Source organism: Anomaloglossus baeobatrachus, chromosome 8 (assembly GCF_048569485.1).
Source record: "Anomaloglossus baeobatrachus isolate aAnoBae1 chromosome 8, aAnoBae1.hap1, whole genome shotgun sequence".
NCBI lineage: Eukaryota > Metazoa > Chordata > Amphibia > Anura > Aromobatidae > Anomaloglossus > Anomaloglossus baeobatrachus.
In genome coordinates this window covers 55,579,812-55,586,706 of record NC_134360.1, presented here as the reverse complement: position 1 = coordinate 55,586,706, position 6,895 = coordinate 55,579,812, and the positions used below count along the sequence as shown (strand labels likewise).

General features: G+C 47.7%; 1 long non-coding RNA gene across 1 annotated transcript; it reads left to right on the top strand.

The window, feature by feature from the left end:
* The first annotated feature begins 5,129 nt into the window (after positions 1-5,129).
* Positions 5,130-6,654, top strand: LOC142249183 (uncharacterized). Its single transcript, XR_012725004.1, has 3 exons — positions 5,130-5,275; positions 5,373-5,466; positions 6,262-6,654. It is a non-coding gene; the product is annotated as an uncharacterized LOC142249183 (long non-coding RNA).
* The last annotated feature ends 241 nt before the right edge of the window (positions 6,655-6,895 follow it).

Sequence of the window (6,895 nt, the reverse complement as noted above, 5' to 3'; positions counted from 1 at the left end):
GCGACGGGAATCCAGAATTTTTTCAACCTCATACTCCACATCCCCTTGTACCAAAACAGGGTCAGGAGGCGCTGCTGCAGGAATTGTTGGCTCCACATGTTTCATCAACAAGGACTTATGGAAGACATTGTGAATCTTAAATGACACAGGCAGAGTCAAACGGAAAGATACAGGGTTGATAATCTCCGAAATCTTATAAGGTCCAATAAATTTGGGCTTAAATTTAAGAGATGGAACTCTCATAGGAATATTTTTAGAGGACAACCACACCATGTCCCCCACTTTAAACTGGGGACCAACAGTCCGACGCCGGTTGGCAAATTTCTGGGCAGATTCTTGGGATTGAAATAATTTATCCACTACCTGCCCCCAAATCTGCTGCATTCTGTGTACCACCGAATCCACCCCTGGACAGTCAGACGCCTCAAGCTGCCCCGAGAGGAACCTGGGGTGATACCCAAAATTTCAGAAAAAGGGGGACACCAATGTGGTAGAGCTAGCTCTATTGTTAAGGGCAAATTCAGCCAAAGGCAAAAACGAAACCCGATCATCCTGATCCGCAGAAACAAAACACCGTAAATAGGTCTCCAGGGTCTGGTTAGCCCTTTCAGTCTGACCGTTGGTCTGAGGATGAAACGCCGAGGAGAAAGACAGCTGAACACCCAGTTTGGAGCAAAAAATCCTCCAAAATCTGGATACAAACTGCACCCCTCTGTCAGAAACAATGTTTTCGGGAATACCATGGAAACTAACAACATGTTGGAAAAACAAAAGCACCAACTCTGATGAAGACGGCAACTTAGATAGGGGAACCAAGTGGACCATCTTGGAAAATCTATCACAGATCACCCAATTCACAGTCATTTTCTGAGAGACGGGAAGCTCTGAAATAAAATCCATAGAGATGTGCGTCCAAGGTCTCTTAGGTACCGGCAAAGGCAATAATAGCCCACTAGAACGTGAACAACAGGGCTTGGACCTAGAACAAACTCCACACGACTGCACAAAACTACGGACATCCCGGGACAGGGAAAGCCACCAAAAAGAGCGTCTCACAAGATCCCGAGTACCAAAAATGCCAGGATGACCTGCCAAAACAGAGCAATGAACCTCAGAGACAACTCGGTCGCTCCATTGGTCCGGGACAAACAGTTTCCCCGTAGGACATCTCTCAGGTTTATCCCCCTGAAATTCCGCCAGTGCCAACCGCAGATGAGGCGAAATGGCCGAGAGAACTACACCATCATTCAGGATAGTAGACGGCTCGGGAACTTCCAAAGAGTCAGCACAGAAACTCCTGGAAAGGGCATCGGCCTTAACATTCTTGGTGCCTGGCACAAAAGAGACCACAAAATCAAACCGGGTGAAAAACAAAGCCCACCTGGCCTGCCGAGGATTCAACCTCTTAGCAGATTCTAGATAGGTAAAATTCTTGTGGTCCGTAAGCACCACAACTTGATGTCTAGCCACCTCCAACCAATGTCTCCACTCTTCAAATGCCCACTTCATAGCCAATAATTCCCGGTTCCACACATCATAATTCCGATCAGAAGGAGCAAACTTCGCCAGCATGAAGTGGGCTTGGGCCTGCGTACTCCGACACATCCTGCCGCGTTGGAATCCAGGAACGGGTTGCCGCAGAGTCCTGGCGTCCCTGCTCTTCACAGCATCAGATACATGCCGCTGATCTTCACCCGCTCCCCCTTGGTCTTTTTGTGGCACTCCCTTCTTCTGACGATCAGTTTCATTTTTCGACTGCTCGCTTTGATGCACGGCCGAGTTCCCAGGGGGCGGGGCTTCAACTCTCGCGCTCTTTTCGTGAGGAAGAAGGCTTTAGCGGGAATCTTCGCGCCAAAAGATGGCGGTAAGATGGCGGATTCTGAAATTTTTCAACGGATCACCGCTGCCTTCCACTTCAAGGCGCACTTCACCAGGTAGGTGATTAGGTAACTATCCTGTTTGTGACACCAGAAGAGTCGATGTGTACCGCCCCGCGCTCGGCTGCAGCCGAGTTGTTCGGATCCAGGCTCGTCGATGGGAGGCTCGAGCGCCTCCGGACCCGGGGTCACTTCGTTCTGAAAGGGGCTGGCGCTTTGAAGGGGTTAGGTTTACGGCCGGAGTCGTGGTTTTGGTTAAATTCGTGACGCCACCCACGGGTTGTGGTGAATGTGGACACCACCGCTGCTGTTTACTAGGCGCCCGAGGGAGATGTTGCGCAGCAAAGGCATTAACCCCTCCGTGGGCAGGGGGTGATGGCACTGGGACCCGATTGGGATGGTATGTCGGTGCTTGGCAGGGCAGTGCGCGGCCCGAGGGCACAGTTGTACTCACTATGATTGATGCAGAAGAGTCTCTGGTAAATCAAGATGATGGTGGTCGGTGCCCGCAGCCGGCTGCGTCTGGTCCCCCACTCGGGTTGGTGGTCTCCGCCTTTCTCCTGCACCTTGTACTGTAGCTTTGGGCTGCCTGTGCTTCAGCAACGGGAGCCCGCTCCCCGGCGTTGTGTATGTCGGGAGAGCCCATTTGCTCGCAGAGGCTGGCCCGTGGGATCTCTCTGCCTATGCGGTGGCTTTCTATCCCTCTCGGTGGGCTGTTGTCTTCAGTCAGGACTTGGGTGGGAAAGGACCTAAAGTCCAGACCTCAATCAGTTAATTAACGTGGTCCACTGGTTTCTGGACCTCGTTTCAGGGTCTGAGTACCCCCCTTTGTGCTCCGGTTTCCAGTCAGTTCCCCGGTTCGGTACCGGCGGGCCACTACCCTGTCCCGGTGCCTTACGATTCCACAGAGCCGTCTTCCCGGCTCCTGCAGGCTGAGGCCACTGTATGCCTCCTAACCAGAGGTGACTGGGCTCCAACCCAGACACCTGGTGTTAGACTGCGGCAGACCCGGGCACAGGTCTGCTTCTGCACTTGAACTTCACCACTTCACTGTCAAAGCTCAACTGTTTGTTTTTCCTGCCTCAGGACCTGTGAACTCCTCGGTGGGCGTGTCCAACCGCCTGGGCACGCCCCCTGGTGTGTCCATCAAACCCTGAGGGAGGTGACTAGGGTTTTAAGGTTGGCTGATGTTACCTTATTAGGGGACAGGTGTTATGCAAGGGCCTACCTGTGACTACCTGGCTAGTCCAGGGCGTCACATTCCCCCTTGGTTTAATACAGACCATCCGCGGGCTGTCCGACCACCCCTGGTTTATTTTTGAACTGAAAAAGATAAAAAGGAAAACATGTACAAACATAATAACTTTTTACATTTTTAAGCAGACTTAAGAATCGTCCCTTACGGGAAGCATTTTGCTTTAACGTTGCAAACATATAAAAACATTTTTATTACACGGGAACGGGATGGGACCGGGTCCTTTCATTTGCCCACCCAAGCAAACCTACACCTTGATGCTGCCTCTAAGAACAGGTCAGCACCCCTTTTCCCCAGTCCAGGAATCGGGTTCAGGTCCGGGTATTGCCCACAACGGGCCGGGTACAAAGTTCCATACCCGGCAGTCTCTCTGAGGCCCCACGTCCGGGGGACCCCTGGCCCCGGAGGATAGTCACCGGTTGCCATGGTGACGGGACCCCGGCCTACTCTGCCGCAGGCCCTTCCTCCAACCAGCCTCTCCGGAGACTGTAGATGTGATAGGGTGGTTCAAGGGGCTATTTACAAAGCCCAAAAGTGCAAGTTCTCGGCCTTGTCTTTATTTAAATCGGGGTAAAACAATGGGACGTCAACAAAGTACCAACGGGGACGGGAACATGGTAGACGGGAACGGCTACCTACCTCTTATAAACGCGGGCATGCACATCCGCTCTCCTGCTCAGGAGCCAGGCCCACTTGGGTGCCCCCGGCACCGGCTACAACCAGCCTCTCTTAGAGGTCCTTGAACTGGGACTGTCCTTCTCTCCAGTGGCAAGCTTTGACCTGTTCACTGGAATCAAGGATATCCAATTATTTGGGAGAAAGTTACTTTTAAAGAAGTTTTTTGCTAGGAGAGATACGGGGATCCCAGATGACTTCTCCAAAGAAGAGAGAGAGGCATTACACATCCTGGAGTCCTTATTAAAGGAACAGGAAGGGGGTAATAGTGATGATTTTCCCTTACATATCAAAAAGAGATCAACCGCCTTCCCACCCCTGTCAGCCTGCTCAACAATAGAGATGTTTGTCAAAATGGTCATCCAGGAATTTAAAAATCTACCTGTGAAACGTACACATGACAATCTTAACAAACAACAGAGACATGCATTAAATGAATTAAAATCTATGAAAGATATAGTAATTAAGCAGGCTGACAAGGGTGGAAACGTGGTGATCTGGTCCACAGAGGCCTATGAACATGAGGCTATGAAACAGCTAAATGACAAGCAGTGTTATAAGAGATTGGAAGGGAATCCCACACATAGATTCAGGAATGAATTGGAAAAAATTCTATATGATGCCTTCGAGAAGGGTATAATTCCCAAATCTGTTCTCGAGGGGCTCATATTAGATTTTCCAAGGGTACCTACAATATACTTTGTGCCCAAAATACATAAGGACCCATTACAACCACCTGGCAGGCCAATTGTATCCGGAAATGAAGGCCTTTGCGAACCAGTATGCAAATTTCTGGATCACTATTTAAAATCTATAGTGACCACACTGCCATCTTACATTCGAGATTCGACAGAATTCCTTAATGGAATTCAAGATATCACTTTAGAGACAAACATGATGATGGTAACAGCTGATGTGCAATCATTATACACCTCAATTGCACACAAAGATGGGATCACTGCGGTAGAATATTTTTTAAAAATGTCCAATTTAGATGATCAGCTGGTGAGTCTCCTAATACAACTGTTGGAATTCATTCTAACACACAATTATTTTTTATTTAAGGACCGCTACTACCTCCAGGAGAGGGGGACCGCGATGGGGGCGTCTTGTGCGCCCTCTTACGCGAACCTCTTTCTTGGATGGTGGGAGCGGTCCATACAATTTCCATCTGAATCATGTGGCGCAGTCCATTTATGGCTGCGCTACATAGATGACATTTTTTTGATTTGGGAAGGGGAGACTCACCGGCTGAATCAGTTTATGGATCAACTAAATAAGAATGATCATAACATCAGACTTACTTATACTTACAGTCAAGAAAATATTGACTTTTTGGACATCAAGATATTCAAGGAACGAGATGGATGTCTGAAGACGGACATATACCGAAAAAAGACAGCTGTTAACTCATTACTAAGCGCGAAATCTTCTCACCCAACACAGACAATTAGAGGGATCCCTACAGGTCAGTTCCTAAGGGCACGACGCATCTGCTCAAGTGACATCCTCTTTGAGGCACAAGCTCATGATCTAAAAAAACGATTTCACTTTCGCCAATACAGGAATCAGGATATTGAAAGAGGATACAAAAGAGCGAAAGAGACATCACGTATGGAGCTTCTAAAATCAACCAAGAAAGAGCAGGCAGATCAAAAGGTGAGATTTATAACTCCATACCATGCCCAATGGAGAGAGATGTGTGACATATTAAATAAATATTGGCCCATATTACTCACGGATAATGACCTAGCCCCAATCTTAACATCAAAAGCAGCGGTCACATCCAAAAGAGCCAAAACAATCAAAGATATGGTTGTGAGAAGTCACTACATTCCCCCACAAAAAAATCTGTGGGGCCTCAATACAAAGCCTAGATGGGGTACATACCCCTGTGGAGACTGTGGTGCATGTACCCAAGTAGAGAGATCTCAGGTGTTCCATGACTCAACCCACTCAACCACATACACCATAGTGCACCATATCAACTGTCGCACGACTGGGGTGATATATTGGGCATACTGCCCCTGTGGTTTAATTTATGTGGGATTGACGTCCCGAGAATTTAGAGTTCGTGTCATGGAACACATTCGAGATATCAAAAATGCAGCCAAAGCAAAGAAACCAGAGGACATTGAAAAATTAAAAAACATCCCAAGACATTTTAGAGATAAGCATCAATATAATTGGAGATTGCTGAAATTTAGAGGCATAGATAGGGTACAATTGGGAGCCAGAGGGGGTGATATAAAGAAAAATCTAGCCCAAAAGGAGGCACGTTGGATAACAGTGCTAAATACTACTAAACCAAATGGATTAAATGACGCTATTAGCTTCAAACCATTTCTATGACACTATAGCAACATGGGGTGGTGATATGCAGCCTGTTTCTCTATTTTCTATTTTAACTGTGTTTTTAAATTTATGTTTGTTATGATTATGTATTATTAACAGGATTATGGTGGCAAGACATCCTTCTTCGTTATGAGTGACAACCCATTTAAAAAGAACCAAAAAAGAATACAGAATGGATCCATATGGATGAATATAATGCTCAATATTACAGGGAAAATGCAATACATGTATGCACCCTTAGGGGGCGGAGATGGACTTCAGCCACGTTATAATTACGTATATAAAACAAAATAAGAATGAAGGACTATGCCCTATACACACTATGAATAATATACTAATATACAATATGAAGCGATTAAATCTAATCGCTGTGGCTGGACTCTATCTCTGCCCTTTTACTTGCCCTAATGTAAGATGGAGGAATGTTAAAGCACTGTATGTGCGCGCGCGTGTCACCTGACCTCCTCCTTCCATGTTACGCCCGGCGTCCAATGAGATCGAATTACTGTGCGCATGCGCAGTGGCGATTTCCGGACGCCGGGCGCGACGGCGAACGGGGAGGCGGATGGGACGTGTGCGCCAACGATACAGGTGTTACATGGCGATAATAATAAGTATGTATATAAGGATGCCGCTTGCGCCATACCTGCACCTCCAGGACGAAGCTCTAGTCGAAACGCGTCGAGGTGCAGGGTGACGTGATCCACATAACTCCCATCCCCACATTGGTGGG